Source organism: Choloepus didactylus, chromosome 5, assembly GCF_015220235.1.
Source record: "Choloepus didactylus isolate mChoDid1 chromosome 5, mChoDid1.pri, whole genome shotgun sequence".
In the NCBI taxonomy this organism is placed as follows: Eukaryota; Metazoa; Chordata; class Mammalia; order Pilosa; family Megalonychidae; genus Choloepus; species Choloepus didactylus.
The window spans coordinates 100,449,697-100,470,146 of NC_051311.1; the positions used below are offsets into that span (position 1 = coordinate 100,449,697).

Consider the following 20,450-nt stretch of genomic DNA (forward strand, 5'->3'; position numbering starts at 1 on the left):
CACACTATTTATGTATTCATTTTCCTACTAGTATTTATTTAAATTAATTATATTTTTTCACTCATAAGCAATACAGAAATTTGCTCGTGTAGGCCTACTCCAAAATATGTGTGAAAGTAGTGAATAAATGTTTGTGCTAGTTGTTTTGGTGGATCGCTTCTTTTGTCATACATGAATTTATTTTCATTATTTGTTTCAACCCTTAAGGACTTTCAATCTGGAAACTATTTCTAAATATAACAGTTTGAATACTGCTTCTTTTCCATTCTCCAACTAGATGTTTGTTAGGGTATCTACAGCACTTTTTAATATTTTCACTTTGTATCTCTTTATCATTCTAGAAGCATCTGGGTAAATTTCTGAGTGTTATTTTCCATTCCCCATTTTCAAATAAACATTTGAAATATGTTTATTTCAAAGAATTGATTTTTTCATTTCTAGAATTTCAAATGGATTTCTTTTCATATTTTTTATTCTTGAGTCATAGCTGTTTATTTTTTCTTTTTTGTACATGCAGTTTCTTTCTTTATCCCTTTAAGATCTTCATCTCTGTATTTTGAAGTAATGTTCAAATTGTTCTGTCACTTTCATTTTAATGGGGAATCTAATTGTTCTCCTAACTGTAAGGTTGTTTTGTCACCTTATCACCAAAGCCAAGATCTTCCTTTTAAATTATCTTCTACATGTTCATCTTGAGTGAAATTTTTATTTTTCCACTTTCTCTCTCTACCTGGTCCCTTGGCCATTGCCGCCTCCTGCCCACTCCTCCCACATCCCCCAAACCCAGAGCAGAAACAGTTCAGTAGTTTGGGACGCATCCCAGTCAAGGAGTCCATGGCCATGTTGGCCCATGCACTGTGGGAGAATTCTTCTGGTTCCCTCACAAGTAATATGTCTTTACAAGCCATAGCCATACTTTTGTATGTGTGCTTTCGTTTGTCTGTTTGCTCGTTAGTACTTTTTCTTACAAGCATGTGAAATGTCACCTCAATTCTCTTGTGAGGCTGTTTCAGATTTCTGTATTCCTCCACAGAAGTCAAAAAATAGTGCCACCCCATTGGCAGACCCCGAGCCCTGCAAGCTCATGCCTTCAGCCCTGCCTTCCTTTGTGTTTTTCTCTTCAGCATCACATGTTTGGAGGGAATAGGCAAGGTGAGTGTGCGACCTCAGTGTGTCATCTTTACTCTAACCACCATGCTATATTGTCTATGAAAGTTCTGCACTTCCTTTATTTTGTATGTTTGTATACATATTGCTTTTTACTAAATGGCCAAGGTCATGCCTAAATAGTATTACTGGGTGGCCTATCGTGGGATTTAGTCACCTAATTCTCCAAAAATCAGTTAGATAAAGCACTAGTTATTTTGAACTATAAAGACCATCCTCCAAATGGGCATATAGTGTTAGAATAATTATTTAACAATTCATCAAAGAATTTCTGTGTTTAGTACATGTATATGTTCACGGCATGGATAGAAATAAAGATTTAGAAATCCTGATACAGTTGAAACTCAGTACTTAACTCCATGCTAAGCATGGCTCTACATACTTTCCGAATATTAATTCATTTAATCTTCTTAACAACTCTACGAATTACTTATTACTCTTATGCCAGTTTTGTAGATGAGGAAACTGAGCATACAAGTTGTTAAATTATTTCCCCAAAGTCACATAGCTGGAGGTGTTGGAGACAGATGTTAAACTCAGAGCTTGGAGTCCACACTCCAAGTTATTAGCAACACGCCATGTTGCCTCCTAATCAGAGTTCATTTCAGTAATTGTACACATTCAAAAGTATATTCTTGGCTTGACTTGCTAGCTTTTTCTATCAAGAATGACTGCTAAAGCTTTACCTTCTGCTTTGTACAGGATGGAAAAGGATTGCTAATCACATTTCCGTTCTTCAGGAATAATTCTATAAGCTTGTATAATATAAACTGTTTTTCTAACCCCAAGATTTAAAACTTGTCACCATGATTTAGTGGAAGTTTACTACAGCACATTTTAATTATAAGTATTTATATACATATTTAAGGAACATTGAAGAAATCTGATAAACTAAAGCAAATGCTAAATATCCGTTAGGTAGGAAGTATCAGAAGAGTGAAAGCTGGTTTTCATTGTTCAGATAATCATTCTACAATACTTTGACATTTCACAGTGGCATGTTACATGTGTCATTTTATTTATGTGATGGGAAAGTACAAGGCGATGCAAACTATTTAGTAAATCCAGATTTTCATAGAGTCAAAACCAACAACAAAATCTTTATTATAACATGTACTTTTTTCCAATCATAAATTAGTAAACTCTTTCTAATAGGATTCGTAAGAAGTAAATTCATCTAAGTTTCCTCTAGTCTTTATTTTAGCAATTATTATGTTTAAATCAAAAAAGAATCATTAAATCCTTAATTTTCCCATGTATTTACTATAAATTGATGTGTTCCTTTTCTTTTCTGTTTTTGTCTTTATTTCCTTTTTCAGAAAGCCTTTCCTGATAACTCCTGTCCTCAAAATCTTCAGCATTTTTAAACATCAATTGATTATTTAGTATATGCTAAATATTTTGGTATCAATGATCACGTACATTTTCATACACTCTATTGTTGCTTAATGAGTAAAAGTAATTTTTTTTCAACAAAAGTGATTCTTTAAATTTAGAAATCATTGCATATACTTGTATATATCACATTTTCCATCAGTAAGTGATTTTTAATCACTCTCAAAAACTACCCAGCACACCCAAAATTGCAATATTCAATGGGTGCTATGTTAAATAGCATTTCTATGTTTCCCTTATTTATTCTCATATATAATTTCCCTGCACAAATTTGTAATATAGAAAAACAGATTTAGAAAGATACACTTTTATATTGTATACAGTATCCCTACACTGCTGATCAAACAATCCTCCATTCAATAGATTTTTGTTCTGTTTCTACTATATGCAAATCATTCTAGATGTAGTGGAAGGAATATAAGCTGAAGCATTATTAATGCTACTCATGAAAGACAATTAAAATTGTAGTTAAATTATTAGTAAATAGTTTCTCTTTTAAATTCTTCTTAGTTAATTGGTTTTCTGAATCTATAAACATATTAGGGAAATGTCTCTTTTTATTCCCTTTTAGTGATGTTGATTATCAGTGATATTAATAGTAATACTCTTTTTTATTTTAATTAGTAAAGTCCATTTACAAATATACACTGTGTTCAAGACTTTGTTCTTGGCTTAACACATTACTCCAAAAGAAGCAAAAAGGAAAGCAAGAAATCACAGAAAAATGCACAATTTGTCAGTAATGAAGAGCAATAGAAGATTATAATATTATAGATAATGTATGTAATCAGTTGTGAATGCCAACAATATTGCCAAAAATGTGAAAATTCTAGTAAGGCCCTTCATGAGAATGCTTCAAAAGAAGTAGTGAATTGTAAATATCGTATTGTCAAGATGAATAGCTTGCTAAAATAATAATAATAACAATAACAATAATAATGCTAGTACAAGCATATTCTAAGTTGCCAGACAAATGTTAGCAAATGATGTTGGTGATTATGGGCACACTGCACTGGTAATCATGCTTGGTGATTGAAATACTAAGCATGAACTGAGCTTTAAAGACTGGAGAATGAAAGCTAACAGGCAGAAGGCCCTGAAAGCTACATTAGGAGTTTTATTTTATTTTGAGGAGCAATTGAAAGATGGTTGTGGATTCTCAGACTGCAAATCATGAAATAATACATTATCTGAAAAGGCGTTCACCTCCAGGGGCATCACAAGAGTTTGGGGGCAGGAATACCATCAGTTAAGAATTATTTCCAGTAGTTTTGGCCAGAAGTAGCGATAGCTTGAGCTGAGATTGTAACTGTAACGAAGGAGCAGAGGCAAATTCCAAGAACTACTGTGACGAACAGGACTTGACAATTTTTCAAAAACAGGGGACAGAGAATATAGATACAAAGGAGACTTGAAAATAAATACAGACTGCTTTGTGACAAAACAATGGTGACCAAGTATCTGTTTAATCACAATGTTTATGAAAGGCCACACTGCAGAGTCAACTATACAAACCAAAAATATAATTCTCCATATACAAAAGAGATTCAACTTCTAAACAGGATTATCCACTGTTCTGTATTACTTTAGTAAAGCAGAAGTTAGGAGTACTTGTCCTGAAAAGTTTAAGTGACCTCTCTTTGCTATTTGGTGATTTTATGCTAACAATAGTCAGAGGACTGAAAGGCCTTCCATACCCAGAGAAAGACTGTTGACAAATCAGTGTCCGCTCAGGGAGACATAACAAGTGGTGTTTTGAAGGATTCACCTCTGGTTCTGGGGCTGCTTAAGTGTTTCTTCAATGACCTGGAAAATGGAATATTGAATAGGTTCATCAAATTTGTAGATGAGTTCAATCTTCTGAAGAGAATAAGAACAGGGCTACTCATGGAAGATAGATTCAGTATTCAAAATGAATTTGGCAAATTGGAAAAGCAATGAGAAATGAGCTGAACACAGTTCAAGTGACTCAAATTCAAGGTAGCGCAACTGAAGACAAAGACCCAACGTCAAAACACACACACAATTCCCTCCAAAACAAGGAGGGAAATAGTGATTTGGAATAGTATTGAAAATGTCCTCCATAGACATACATTCTAATGGAAGGAGACAGTTTTTAAAAAGTTACAAGCATGTAAATGAATCAGAGAATTTCAGATAGTGAAAAGTCCTAAGAAGAAAATAAGACAAGTTGCTGCAATAGCTTGAGTTGGAAAGAAGGGCAGGCACAGAAGGCATCAATGAGCAGGTGGCATTTGACCTGAATGAAAAGAAGAAACAGCCCTAAAAAGACCTGAGGGAAGAGAGTTCCAGCTTCAGAAAACAGCAAAGGCCAAGTCTCAGAGGTGGGAATATGCTTGGCATGAGGCAGGGTCAGATGTACCAGTGCATCTTGTGGATGATAGCGGCAATTACTGAGATGGTCAAGACCGAGTTAGGAGCCAAACTGGAAGGAAATATCATGAGTTCTGTTTTGTTTGTGCTACATTTGAGAAGCTCCTTAGACATATAAGCTGCAATTTCCAATATGGAATTGGATACATGAGTCTATGGCTCAGTATTAAAGAAGAGGCCAGGACTGGATGGATAGATTTGGAGGGGCAGTCATTAACATATAGACAGCTGGTGGGCTTGGAGTGTATCCATCAATGGGGACTGTGGCCTGAGGATTTGAAAAGCAGGGCCCTGCATGCCACGTTAAAAAGGTTGTATTTTATTCCTAAAGCACTAGCAGCCAGATATGTCAGCAAGGGGCTGACAGGATTCAATTTACATCTCAAAAAAACCTGCATTGCAGTGCATCATGGGGCAGTTGGGTTTATTATAAGGAAGATTTTCTTGCAGTTATATAAACTTTGGCATTTTTAGGGAAAAAAGTCAATTCCTTTTTCAAATGGCTTTTATAAGATACACACACACACACGCATTTTTAAAACAATTTAAACCAGTAATTGAAAACCTTTAGCCCTGAGATTATGAATAGCTTGGTTTATTTTATCTGTTATTAGATAAAATATAAATTGAAGTTTAAGTTGACTTTTTCTGCCCCAGCCTGGAAATCAACAGATGAAATTTTGTGCATATATAAGACTAAAGTCAAGTGCCTCGCACAGCGTGTGGCAAATAATCATCACTCTGGTAAGTGTTAGCTGCTGTTGCTGCTGCTGTTCCCATGCCCTGTGCCCTGTGTCGGAATGCCCTCTTTCTATTCTGAGATGATGCTCCTCAGGGACAGAGGCGGTGACACTATGCAGATTAACCAGAATGTATTCCTTAAAGATAGGCAGGACCCAGGACAGCCTCTGCTCATGCCTTTTGTTCTGGCTGGCATCCCCTCTTGTTGGTGGCCCTTTGGTTGATATAATAAATTATATGTTCATCCTACCCTTATATGTTTGGCAAATAAAAACACTGAATATGGATTTAGTGGCCAGCAGCTGCCACTTAGCCTTGGAATGAGAATAGGCCACGGGGCAAGGGATCCGGGAGGGCTGCTGGCAGTTGTGCTCTAACTTGCCGGTTGGGCTGTAAGCAGGAAAAGTGAGTAGATGTGAGGTGGTGGCCTTCACGAGGGCAGGACTGTAGAGAAGTTCAGTGCTAGAGGGAAGGGGGAGCTGGAAGATGTTAAGAGTTGTGAGAGTATGTTGTTGGGAGTGATGGAGCAGGAGGCCTGAGTTTATGATGGCACCACTGGGGGAAACGAGGCACCAGGAGTGCTGGAGAGAGTCAGGTGTGGAGAAAGAGAGCAAATCACAAAATACAAAAAATACAGTCACAGAGAAACAACGGAAACAGAAAGGATTAAATAAACATGAATATAAAATGTTGGTTTCACTCTGGACTCTCCCTGCTGTTTTAGTTCTCTCCCTTTCCTAACATCCTCTATCTTCCTTAATGACCTCCATTATTTCAGGGACCTGTTCTTCAAAATGTAGGCTCACAACGATCCAGTCTATTATCCTTGTGGCACACATGTAGCCCCTTCGCTTGTCAATCCTTTCTCCTCCACATCTTTCTTTTATCAATCCCCTCCCCCCCCACTCACATCTCTACTTGAACTCTTTCAGGGACCCTTAGCTGTTTGCCTGTCTCTAGTCTCTGCATACTCCTATCATCCTTTACACTTGTTGTTTTGTAAATGAATGAAAGAGTTGTTCTTTTACTTTTTGTTTTACTTTGGTCTTTCAGCCTATTTCTATCTTTTGAATATTTGTTCTTTCTCTCTGCTGATCATTGTCATCCTGTTTTCCCTTTTGTTAACCACTCCCTCTTTCTATTCTCATTGCTCTCCATATTTCTTTTTCTCATCCTGCTTTTTTCCCCGTACCTTTCTCCTTCTTTGTTTCAGTTTGCTCTAATAAAATATTATTTTGGTATCTTTGTCCTAATTTTATACGAGGTATTTGCTTTCTTAAGGAAAAAAAGACGACTATAAATTTGATTCTTTCCTAAGTGGAAGGCTTAGTCCTGTGTGACCTCCCCCCATCTGCAGCCGCTCAGAGCCTTCTTCCAAGACTTACTCCCACGTCCAAGCTCTTGCTAGTTCAAGGTTTTCCCACTCACAGTTCCCTCCACTTTAAACACATCCTCCCAGTCCTCACCTCATTACTTCTACTAATTACTCAATTCTCAACTTAAATGTCACTTTTTCAGACAGGTCTTTCCTGATCAGACCAATCATTAAATATTTATTTTTCACATATTATGCAACAGGCTTTGTCCTATTTAATGGGAATATAGATGTAAATAAAACAGTCAAAACCCATTGCCTCATGCAGTTTATGTTGTATTGGAAAGACAGGCAATAAGCAAAGTAAGTAAATTCACATTACCTTAGGTGGTAAGAGCCATAGGAAAAAATATGGAAGGGAAGGGGAGTAAGAAGAGCAGGCGGGTTTTGGTTTGGGGGATTGCAAATTTAAAAATGTTGTCCAGGGAAGACCTTTCTGGAAAAATAGCGTTTGAGTAAAGACCTAAAGGATGTGGAGGAATAAGTCACATGGAAATCCAGGGAAGAGTGGATGGTAAATCCAAATGTCCTGAAGGGGAAGCAGCAAGGAAACCAGAGTGTCAGGAGCCAGTTGAGTGATGGCAAGTGTAACAGGAGATGGGTCAGGAAGGCAATGGATTGGGGATGATCATTGGCTCGTGTCCTTATAGAGATGGGAAGCCATGGAGGTGTAGACACAGTAGTGGCATCACTGACTGATGTTTATACTGCTGTACCTTGGCAGCTGGGTTGAGACTATACTATAGGAGGGCAAGAGTGATATCTAAAGGGGGACCCCTTACCCCCACCCAACTCTTTTGCCATTCTTTTTCAGGCCATCTTCTGCTCACTGAAAGCACTTATCAAAATGGTTCATTATTTATTCAATTTTATATTCATTTATTTAGCATCATCTGTCTTATCCATTGTAATATATGCTCCATGAGGGCCACAATAATGTCTCTTTTGTTGATCGGTATATACTCTGAACCTAGCAGAGTCCCTGGATACATAGTGAGTGCTTAGTAAATAATTGCTGTTGAACTTATTAAACAAATCTATGATGCATTATCTTCATTTTGGAGATGAGAACACTGATTCTCAAGGAAGTTAAATAACTTGCCCAAGAAACACGAGTTAGTAGGAATTGACCTAGGGTTTATTTTTTCTTTTTGCTTTTTTTTAAATGCAATTTTATTGAGATGTATTCACACACCATCAATCCATCTGACCTAGTTTTTTTGTGGTTTCAAACCCAAATGGTTTTGATCAATGCAGTATCCTGTTAATAGTTAATATTTTTTCTCTAAAGATATAAATAAATAGTTGCCAAAATTTCAGGGAACAAATTCAAATTCAATCAACTCCTTTTGAATTTCATTTACACTGGAGTGATTCATATCGCCCGTAGAACTTTAAAACTGTCTAATTGCACTCAAAGTGTTATTCCATTATGGATTGCATATGTAAGGAATACAGAAAAATAAAATGCAATCTTCCCTCTTCCTTCAAGAATGATAGAATAAGTTTCAAAAAACAATTGAGGTTTTGTTTACAGCAGTATGCAGATCTCCAGGGATTTGAATCTTTACAGTATATCTTAGACTTTGCGAAAGTAGAATAGAATCACATTTCCAGGAGGTTACCTAATATTATAAAAGGCTCTTGCTAAATCTCAAATGATCTGCAGTAACATTTTACTGCTGTTGCTATAGCTTTCCACATGTAAGTGTATACAAGCTGCTTGAACGTCAAAAGTAAACTTCCATTGATAATATATCATTGGTGTATCTTTCCCATTGAAAGAAAAAAAAGTTAATGTATATCACCAATAATCCTCAAAATTTTCACCTAGATTTCATTATTTCCATTTTGAAAATGAAAAATTGTTGCAAAGCAGTCTATTAACCTTAGAGTTTATAGTACTTTTTTTAAAAGAAAAATATTTTTTTAGATACAAAACCTTTCAATAATATGCTTACCTATCTAAATCGAGAAAAATTAAATTAGTCAGTCTTTTACATGGAAAAAATGCAAAGCTATGATATCAAGAATGTGTAGAAATATATTCAGAATCCGGAAACTCATAAAAAGATATAATATGATCAAGAATATTCATGTGTTCTATACTTGATACATGTGCTTATAAGGAGAAAAATAATCAAGATGAATAGTGGAAAGAAAAGCTTTCTAGAAATATCAAAGATCTCTTATTTTAGAGTCACAAAACTACCACAAATGCCAGTTGACTTCACACTAAGAAATTAGCTTATGTGATATATTCTGCCTTGTAAGTAATGAAAGTGCAGCTTCATTGTGCCCTTTCTCTCACTTGGAAAGTGTTAGTTGACTAGTAAGACACAAATTTCAGGGGAATAATATGCAGTGTTGAAGGATTATTTATCATTTCTTCTCTCTTTGGCTCTCTTTCCTGCTCAATTTCATATTCTAAATTGTAAATAAGATCCAGATAATGTAAATTCCTCTTTAGTTAATCTTGTTTTCTCCTTAAAACACATTGAATCTCTCTAACAAACCAGCCAGTCAATTCTGGAAATTCAGTCATCAGTTGTGCTAACAATTAAACAAATCCAGATGTTATTCACTATATGATAATACATACAGACAGGTAATAGCATTTTAAACTAAACTTATATTTTCCAAGAACATGCTTCTGAGTTTATTTTAAAATTTATGAGGTGCTAATTTCAGAAATTTGGATTTTATCTATTTTTCCTACCAAAAAGTTGGCCAGAACAAATGAGGTATACAGTAGGCATTCACCTAGAAACATAATGTCCTAAGAAATTCCTTGAGATGCAGTCCTAGCCTTAGAGAGCCTGTCCTCACTGCCTAAAATGTTTCTCTCAATTAAGTGTTCTCTCGGTAGAGTGGCACACCAAAGTTTTTAAAGCTTCTGATATCCGGGATCCGGTATCTGCTTCTGTCACAGTTCTATTTATTTTTTTCTGTATGTCTTGCTATTTAGTAAGAAAATCTATTTTATGAAAGATACTTGTTCTACCCTTGGGAGCCCCAGAGAAAGAAGCAAGAGGTTGGGATGGCCTGTAACATATTGTTTATGGCCGTATCCAACCAGCAAGATGTTGTATGTCTACATATGGTGCAAGTTTTGTTTTAATTCAACCCTTGGGACATCAGTACAATCATGCTGCCAAAATACACTCTTCTAAGTTCAGTGATAATAGATTCCGAGGACAGCATACTTCCAAGGTTTTCTACTTAGAAGTAGCTTAATTTTTCTCCATATTTTATATATATGCCAATTTAAATATATATATATATTACTTATGACTTTATTCTATGCTTTCATCTGAACTCTGATGTGGTAAGTAAATTTCTGTTTACTTTTTAGTGATAATATTAAATTATGTCTTTCCAAAGGACATTAAAATTATACACTATGTTGGATAGTTTTTCTTTGTTTACAGTGCATTCAGATATACATGGCATTGGTTCTTTGGTTAGGTATTTGAACTTTTTCAAACACAGGTACACATTTTTTTGTCACTTAAATGCTTCTTATACACAGTGAAATATGAAATGTCCAAACATACTGTAATCTCCCATCAGAACTGTTGCTTTCTCTGGATCTGTTTCAGGGGCTTTTGGCCCAAGCATAGAGAGGTGTCCGCTGATTTTACAAGCCAAGCCTGACATCTGTTTTTTTCAGAACTCTAGTATGGAATAAAGAAAATTTTTTTTCAAATTTAGGTTAAAGCAAAGCTCAGGGGGAGAGCAAGAGTGTGCACAAAGTTTGTGTTGCACCTGATGCTCTAGGCTCTATGTCATTATTTCACTGTTTTTGTGTTTATTTTGTGTTTGTGTTAACAATTACTACAAGTAAATCATACGTTTGTCTTTACTTTATATCTTGAATGATTGCAAACAGAGAAGCAGCCTAGGTCAATGTAGACTCCATTAAAAGGTAATTTATGGACAAGTAGTTTGCTTTTCACTGCAATGTAATCAAAAGGAAGTAGCAAGAAAACAACTGTAAATGACTCTGTTGCAATTTTTCCATAATACCCTTAGTTTTCCTCTGAGCTTGAGGCAGGGAAATAATCACTTAAAATTATTTTTTCCTGACTTGGCACTTCTTATTAAAAACCTGAAGAAACTTGTTAGAAAGTATTATTTTCCTTATCTTCATAACACATTTGGTTTTTGAACTCAAATATAATAGTAATGAAAAGTTTAAACTCAAATATATTGGATGTAATTCCATTACAAGCTTATTGGAAGTCATACATACAGACCAAATATTCACAGATAAAATAATCTGCTATTTTAACAGAGCCACATCTGAGACTGAATAATCTTCAATAATCTTCTCTTCATTAAAATGTATAGCCTAAAATATATTATCTAGGCACACCCTATGAATGTCAGTAATTCATTTCTTAAAATTAGAAGTTCTGTGTAAAATGACAACTGGAATTCCGTTTCCCATTATTTCAAATGGGAGAAATTATGATGTAATACATGTCAACCTCCAATATTCAGCCAATTTCTTAAAAAGACTATATATAAATGACAAACTTCCTTGTTAGTATATAATGTTTCAGACCATTACTTCCTGAGTACCAAATAATGATATGTTGAAAAAAAAACAAAAAGAAAAACAAAAACAAGCAGATTAGAAACCATATATCTGATAAAGTTTTACTATCCTGAATATATAAAGAAAGCAGATTAGAAACCATATATCTGATAAAGGTTTACTATACTGAATATATAAAGAATTGCTACAACTCAACAGTATAAAGACAACAACCTAATTTTTAAAAAATGGGGAAAGGACTTGGCATTTCTCCCAAGAAGATATACAAATAGCCAATAAGCACATGAAAAGATCTCAACATCATCAGATGTCCTGGTTTGAATGTATTATGTCCCCAAAATGCCATGTTCTTTGATGCAATCTTGTGGAAGCAAATGTATTAGTGTTGATTAGATTGGAATATTTGGATTAAGTTGTTTCCATGGAGATGTGACCCACCCAACTATAGGTGATAATTCTGACTGAATTATTTCCATGGAGGTGTGGCCCCTCCCATCCTGCATGGGTCTTCATTTAATCACTGGAGTCCTTTAAAAATGCTGGCACAGACCCAGATGCCAGCTGGCTTAGCTCAGAGATGCTTGGAGTTGTGGATCCCTGAAGTTAGCTGCAGCTTAGAGAGACATTTTGGAGATGGCCTTTGAAAGCAGACTTTTGCTGACACTTTGGAGCTACTAGCCCAGAGTTTGCCCCAAGAAGCTAAGCCTAGAGACATTGTGGAACACCATTTTGAAATGCAACCTGGGAGCAAGCGAACGCCAGCCATGTGCCTTCTGAGCTAACAGAGGTTTTCCGGACACCATTGGCCATCCTTTAGCGAAGGTACTCTATTTTTGATGCCTTAGTTTGGACACTGTTTCGGCCTTAAGACTGTAACTTTGCAACGAAATAACCCCCCTTTATAAAAGCCAATCCATTTCTGGTGTTTTGCATTCTGGCAGCAATAGCAAACAGGAACATTAGGAAATGCAAATCGAAACCACAACAAGATACCATTTCACACCCACTAGAATAGCTATTGTTAAAAAAATCAAAATAACAAGTGCTGGTGAGGATATGGAGAAATAGGAACCCATCTACATTGTTGGTGAGAATGTAAAATGGTGCAGCTACTGTGGAAAACAGGGTGGTAGTTCCTCAGAAAGTTAAGTGTAAAATTACCATATGACCTGGCAATCCCACTTCTAGGTGTATATGTATATATACATGTACACATATATTCTAGGGATAGATAGATATATACATATATATGTATCCAAAAGAATTAAAACCAGGCTCCCTAACAGATATTTGCACACCAATGTTTCTAGTGGCATTATTCCAATTTCCAGTAGATGGAAGCAAACCAAATGTCCGTTAATGGAAGAAATGATAAATAAAATGTGTTATATATATATATATATATATATATATATATACAATGTATACAATGGAATGTTATTCAGCCTTAAAAATAAATGAAGTTGTAATACATGCTACAACAAGGATGAACCTTGGAGACATCATGTTAAATGAAATAAGTCAGATACAAAAGGACAAATAATTGTATGATCTCACTTATATGAAATAAATAGAATATGCAAATTCATAGAGTCAGAAATTAGAATACAGGTTACCAAGCTGCAGGAGTGCAGGTAGGGAATGGGGAGTTAATGCAAAATTGGTACAGAGTTTCTGTTTGGGGTGAAGGAAAAATTTTGGTAATGGCTAGTGTTGAGGGTAGCACAACATTGTGAAAGTACTCAACACCCCTGAATTGTATACTTGAAAGTTTCTAAAATGATTAACTTTGGGTTGTGTATGTGTTACCTGAGTAGAATAGTACAAAACAAAGAGTGAAATAGTACAAAACAAAATGTCAACTATAGTCTATATTTAATATAAATATAATATCAATATAATAATATTTCATCAGGTATAACAAAGGTACTGCACTAAAACACAATGCTAATAACTGGGGAAACTCTGTGTGTGGGGGGTCGATAATATGGGAATTCTGTACTTTCTACATGATCTTTCTATAAACCCACAACTGCTTTATTTTTTTAAAAAGTGAAAAAAGAAAACAAAACAAAACCAAGGAGCAAATGCATTATACAGTTTTCATGCTTTAACATAAGCACTCAGTTATGATACAGCATGGTAAATACAATGTAATAAACATTTTTAAAAGAAAAATAAGAGCCAAACATACATTTAAAAAAGAAATCCTTTTGGGGGAAATGCCAAAATGAGAAATGTAAGGGGAAAGAGGAGAGCAACCAGCTATATGTTTTCTAGGCCTCTTAGAAAACATGGAGGGATTCCTTTGGAACATGTGAATCTACAAGAATGGATGATATCGTAGACTTCAAGGGAATGGGAACTGTTCAAAAAAGAATGCCCTACAAATGTTACCATGGCAAAACTGGAAGAGTCTACAGTGTTACTCAGCATGCTGTTGGTATCATTGTAAACAAACACGTGAAGGGCAAGATACTTGCCAAGAGAATTATGGTGGGTATTGAGCATATTAAACACTCTAAGAGCTGAGACAGCTTCCTGAAGCATGTGAAGGAATATTATCAGAAAAAAAAAGGGAGCCAAATAGAAAAGTACCTGGGTTCTGCTGAAGTGCCAGCCTGTTCCTCCCAGAGAAGCACACCTTGTGAGAACCAATGGATAGGAGTCTGAGCTACTGGAGCCGATTCTCTATGGATACATGGCACAAGAGTTGTAAAAACAAACAAATAAATGAATAAATGACTTGAGGATTTAGAAAAATAAAATACAGAAAGAAAAGGAAAACTGGGCAATTGTTTCAGTTATCCCTTATTGCTGAGCAAGTGGCTTAAAACAATGGTTTATTGTTATTACTTACAATCATTCTGATTGACTTAGCTCAGCTGACATTGGAGACATTTCAAGGTAGAGCTGGACTGGATGTCCAAGATTGTTCACACACATAGCAGGCAGTTGATTCTGGATGTTGACTACAACCTGGGACTCACTATTGGAGCACCTATACATGTTCTATCCATGTGATCTGGTCTCCTCATGGCATGGTGGCTAACTTCAGACCTGAAGAGTTCCAACAGTAAGCATTCCAAGAGGTCCAGGCAGAAGCTTCAAGATATCTTATAATTTACACTCAGAACCCAGAACTTCATTAATGTTGCATTCTCTTAGTGACAACTGAATCATTAAAAGCAGCTCAGTTACAAGGAGAGGGTGACTGATTGGCTTCCACCTCGTGGTGTCAGGTGCAGCATGCACATACAGGAAGAAAGGAATTGACAGCAACAGTATTTGGAGATTATTGTACCACAGAGGTAAGGTAAACTTTTGCCTCCAGACCAAATTCAGCACCACCGCCCCCCCCCCCGGCGGGGGGGCTAAATAAAATTGCATTGGAACACAGCCACGCTCATTCATTTGCATATGTCTAGGGCTATTTTCACTCTGAAGGGGCGGAATTGAGTAACTGTGACAGAGAATATATGATCTGCAAAGCCTAAGATATTTAGTATCTGGCCCTTCGCAACAAAGGTTTCTGACCTCTTCCATAGGAATTTCATGTAATGAATTGATACTAGCTGAAGTGGAACTTGAAGTTTGAAAAAAGTTGAGAAATAAGTTGGGAAGGAGAGGAAGAGCAGTAATTGTCAGTGGATGTGGAAGATGATGGTGTGGATGAGTTGGGTAAAGAAGGGACCACTTTAGGAAACTATCAAACTCAGAGTCTCTAACTGCAATTTTCCATTATTTTGGTGCTGCCGTGTGGTGGTTTGAAGCTGTATATGTCCCAGAAAAACATGTTCTTAAATAAAATCTACTCCTGTGGGTGTGGACTCATTGTGAGTAGGAAATTTTGACGGGCTACTGCAGTTAAGGTGCAACCCACCTCATTCACCTCATTAGGAGGGTCTTAATCCTCTTACAGGAGTCCTTTATAAACAGAAAAAAATACAAAGAGAGAAAAAGACATAGAAGCAAGAAACTTAAAGCAATGAAACCCGGAAGAGAAGGGAGAGACCAGTAGATTCTGCTATCTGCCTTGCCATCTAAGAGAGGCGCCAAGGAGCACTGGCAGCTGGTTTGTGGGAAGATGATGATGCCTCTATGTTGTATATTTTCCTGGCCTCAAAACTACAGATAATAAATTTTAAGCCAAACTTTTTCATGGTATTTGCTTTGAGCAGCCTAGGAAACTAAAACAGATTTTGGTACCAGGAAAATAGGGTGCTATTATGCAAACACCAAAAATGTGGAAATGGCTTTGGAATTGGTTTAATGGGTGGAGGTTAGAAGAATTGTAAGGCACTTGATATAAAGGGCCTAGACTGCTTTGAAGGGACTGTTATAAATGTGGATGCTAAAGGTACTTCTGATGAGGCCTTAGAAGAAAATGATTAATATGTCATTGGAAACTGGAAGAAAGGTGATCCTTGTTTTAAAGTGGCGGAGAACTTGGCAAAATTGAATTCTGATGCCAGATGGAGGGTAAAATTTGAAAGTGATGAACTTGGATATTTAGCTGAAGAGATTTCTGTTCTAATTTGCTAAGCTGCCCAAAGCAGACACCATAAAATGTATTGGCTTTAACTATGAAAATTTATTAACTTTCAAGGTTACAGTTTCAAGTCTGAGAAAAATGTCCAAATCAAGGCATCACCAGGGTGATGCTTTCTTCCCAAAGACTGGCTGCTGGTGATCCTTGACTCCTTTGCCACATGGCAAGGAACATGGCAGCATCTGCTTGTCTCTCCCTTCTCTTTCAGGTGTTGTTGCCTTGGGCTTCTGGCTTCTATGGTTCTCTCTCTTTGTCTGAGTTTCATTCTTTTATAAAGGACTCCAGTAAGATTAAGACCCACCTGGAATGAGGGGGGTGTGTGTCACATCTTAAGTTAAGATCCTACTCACCAAAAGATACTACTTACAATGTGTCCACACCCACAATAATGTATTAAGTTTAAGAAAAAACTTTTCTGGAGTACATACAGCTTCAAACCATCACAATTTCCAAGCTAAATGTAGAAAGTACAGCCTGGTTTCTCCTTGTAGCCTATAGTAAAATGCAAGAGGAAAGAGAGAAGCTGAGAACTGAACTCTTGGGCACAAAGAAACCCGAAATTAATGGTGTAGAAAATTCTGGAAAACAAGTCCCCCGAGATAGTGTCCTCTATGAGGATTTAACTGAACATGGAACCAGTCAGCAATTGGAAGTCAGGATTGGAAATGCAGTTATCCAGGAAGGATTAGTGGAAAGTTCTTTTGCCTGATGGTTTAGACCCCTTTGTACTACAAGGAAAACTGACAAGCTTTCTGCAAGATCTGTATAAATGGAACCACTGCCAGCCTGGACTAAAAGGGACAGAAAAGGGACACACTGAAGAAAAAGTCACTTCAAGGGAAGAACCATGGAAGCTGGGGTGTGGACTGAAGACATCTTCTCGAGCCAAGAGAGTGGGCCCAACCAAGTGTTTGGAAAGGGTGAGTGTGCCCCGGCACTTGGAGGGTTGAGCCTTCCACTCCATTGTTCATGAAGAGTGCTGTCACCCCACTGTTCTCAGAAGGAGGAGCTTATGACCTGGGAATTGCAGAAAGTCTCGGCACCATCTCAATGCTTACAGACGGTGAAACTTTCATCTCTGTGTTTGAAGAGAGCTTGGCTGCTCCCCAAGCACTTGGAAAGGTTGGGGATGCTGCTCCTTCAGGCCTGGAAGACAAAGCATCCTTCCATAGATGACTCTCAGGCCTTGGAATCTAATGGGGTGTGCATAGATCTGCAGGGATCTGTGAATCCTGTTTTCCTTCCAGTTTCACCTATGCCTACCCGTTCACTGTATATTTGAAGCAGATAACTTGTTCTCTAGGTTTCACCATTCCACAGACAGAGGGGAATTGTGCCCAGGACAGATCACACCTATAACTAAGCATTGTTTCTGAAATGATTTAAGGCTTTCGGAATTTTTTCATGGAATGAATGTATTTTGCATATGGAAAGAACAAGTACTTTTGTGGTCTAGAGGATAGAGTGTGGTTTTCTGAAGCTGTATGTACCCTCAAAAATATGTTCTTAAATTAAATCCATACCTGTGGGTATGGATACATTATAAGTAAGGCCTTTTGATGAGGTTATTTCAGTTAAGGTGTGACTCATCTCATTCAGGATGGGTCTTAATCCTATTACTGGAGTCCTTTTTAAGAGAATGAAATTCAGACAAAGAAAGAAAAAGCCACATAAGTGAGAAGCTGCAATAATCAAAACCCAAAAGAGAAGGGAGAGACAAGCAGATACTGCCATGTGCCTTGCCATGTGACAGAGGAGCCAAGGATCACCAGCGCTGAGTTTGGGGAGAGAGCATTGCCTTGATCATGCCGTGATTTGGACACTTCCCAGCCTTAAAACTGTAAACTAATAAATTTAAGCCAAGCCATTTCAAGGTATTTTCTTTGAGCTGTTAATAGTCCTAAATAAGGAAGTTTTGAAACCTTTTGGACAATTTAGCAGAGGCTTTTGAATTTTAAAAGCAATGCAAAGTGTAGTTTTGCTTATGCCCCTGCTTTTTTGTATGTGTGTTTGGAGGTCTTTGGTGCTACAAGAGATATCAGACAACTTTAAAAGGAAGACTAGCCTTTTGGTTCTCTGAGCAGCACCATGGTGGTTGGTAAGAACAAGCGACTTACAAAAGGTGGCAAAAAGGGAGCCAAGAAGAAAGTGTTTGAACCATTTTCGAAGAAAGATTGTTATGATGTGAAAGCATCAGCAATGGTTAATATAAGAAATATTGGGAAAATACTAGTTAGAAGGGCTCACGGAACCAAAATTTCATCTAATGGCCTTAAAGGTCATGTTTTTGAAGTAAGCATTGGTGATCTGCAGAATGATGACGTTGCATTTAGCAAACTCAAGCTAACAACTGAAGATGTGCAGGGCAAAAACTGCCTAACCAACTTCCATGGCATGGATATTACCCATGACAAAATGTGTTCCATGGTCAAAAAATGGCATACCATGATTGAATTTCAGGTTGATGTCAAAACTACCAGTGGTTATTTGCTTCATCTGTTCTGTGTTGATTTTACCAAAAAACAATCAGATTCGGAAGACCTCTTATGCTCAGCACCAACAGGTCTGCCAAATCCGGAAGATGATGGAAATCATGACCTGAGAAGTGCAGACAAATGAATTGAAAGTAGTAGTCAATAAATTGATTCCAGACAGCATTGGCAAAGACATAGAAAAGTCTTGCCAATCTATCTATCCTTTCCATGATGTGTTTGCGAGAAAAGTAAAAATGCTGAAGAAGCCCAAGTTTGAATTGGGAAAACTCATGGGGCTTCACAGTGAAAGTAGTATGAGCTGATGGATATAAGTCTCCAGTCAAAGAATTGGTTTAAAATTCAGACAAAATAAAAAGTCTTATTTTGGGGGAACAAAAAGGAAAGCTATTCATCATACATTCAAGGTTAATTCTTGTTCCATAACTCACACTTCTTTGCATTGATGATGTCCAATGTTTTGATTGACTGCACTTTTGGGTTTTCATCTTGCAGTCTTCTTCAGGATAGCATTGCATTTCTCTGAGTGAGATTTAAAAGATCGTCAACATCTTTTTCTTTGCCCTCTTCAAAACCGGTTACCATTACAAATGCAACCTTTTTCCCCTTGTGTCAACCACCTTTTCAAAGCTTTAGAACTCAGCCACAAATTGCAGGATTTGTTTTTTTCATACATGTACATCATTTGTAGAGAAATTCTTTCCCAATATACTAATTGTTTCTATAATAGTTAAGGTAGGCTAAACTGCAATAACAGTCAGTTAATGAACTTGAAACTCTTAAATATACAAGCTTTCTCCATAGTTTTTTTGCTTTTTCCAGAGTTCTTTCAGTGAAGCTTCTTGGTTGGCATTCATATCTTAGACTATGTATTGCTAAGACAATGAGTATAATAGGCCATAAAGAATGAAATACCCACATAGCCCGGGACTTGCAGCACTGAGATGGTGGTTGGAAAGAGCAAGATTACTTGGATATTGCCACTGTATGTTACAACACTGTGTCAGTTGTCTTTATGAGATACTGTTCAGTTATATTCTCCTTCATGAAGCATGACAATTAAGATTGTATCTAATCCACAAAAAACCTTCTCCTCACCTAGTGTGGATGTTGAAACTCCCACAGTTGGCAATTTTCTTTTGAGCATTATTGGAGGGTATGGAGGTTTTCAGAATGTTCACTGGAAATGATTTGAACCTAAAATTTCTAGTGTTGTCAGCCTCCCTTAAGTCTTTGTGTCCAGATGCTTTCTTATTCTACTGTAAGATAAATATTGAAAAAGACATGCGCTTCCAAAACAAAACTGTATTTTTAAAACAGAACAAATGCTCAGTGGTATAGCCTCCCTCATCAGTAATCTTTTGTAGATGAAATGAGAATATGGTGGCCACCTTGCTGTCAGTTACAGCCGCTTTCCCTGCTGTTTTGATTTTATGGTGTAGAGCTTGAATATGTCTCAAAATTCAGCACAAGGTGGTGACTGATGCCAACAGTATGCTTATGATGTCTTTGGTGGACTCCTTTGTCAAAATATTCATCTTCTATTGTAACTACTCTTTTCCTACACTTTGCTTTCCCCACACTTTTCTTCAAAACTTTCTCAACATTTTAAAGGCAATTTATAGTATGAAGCAAAATTAAGGATGAAATATAAGTAGACATTGAGGAAACATGTTCAGGAGATCAGGACAATGGCATATCTAAGTTGGATGCTAACATCTTCACTAGCCCTCAAAATACTTTTCAAAACAACACACATGATTTTGCTAT

At 36.8% G+C, this 20,450-nt stretch overlaps 1 pseudogene; it reads left to right on the forward strand.

Annotated features, from left to right (window-relative positions):
• Positions 1–18,276: 18,276 nt before the first annotated feature.
• LOC119535393 lies at positions 18,277–18,985 on the forward strand (annotated as a pseudogene).
• The last annotated feature ends 1,465 nt before the right edge of the window (positions 18,986–20,450 follow it).